Below are 306 nucleotides of genomic sequence, written 5' to 3'. Positions count from 1 at the left end.
TTGTGCTCCAAAATCACTGTGGACAGTGATTTTAGCCAGGAAATTAAAAGTCAATTACTCTTTGGAAGGAAAGCTATGACAAAGGTAGACATTGTATTAAAAAGCAGAGACATAACTTTACCAACAAAGGTCCATACAGTCAAAGCTATGGTTTTTCCAGTTGTCATGTACAGATGTGAGAATTGAAGTATAAAGAAGGCTAAATACCAAAGAATTGACGCTTTCAAATTGTGGTGCTAGGGAAGACTCTTGTGAATCCGTTGGACAGCAGGGAGACCAAACCGTCAATCCTAAAGGAAATCAACC

General features: G+C 38.6%; 1 protein-coding gene across 1 annotated transcript in view; it reads left to right on the top strand.

Moving 5' to 3' along the window:
• Positions 1 to 306, top strand: part of KLF8 (Kruppel-like factor 8) — a 32,317-nt gene that overhangs the window by 9,594 nt on the left and 22,417 nt on the right. The gene's annotated exons all lie outside the window — the stretch shown is intronic.

This window comes from Bison bison, unplaced genomic scaffold (genome assembly GCF_000754665.1).
Source record: "Bison bison bison isolate TAMUID 2011002044 unplaced genomic scaffold, Bison_UMD1.0 scf7180017864379, whole genome shotgun sequence".
NCBI classification, from domain to species: domain Eukaryota; kingdom Metazoa; phylum Chordata; class Mammalia; order Artiodactyla; family Bovidae; genus Bison; species Bison bison.
This window is presented reverse-complemented; position numbering and strand designations above follow the sequence as displayed.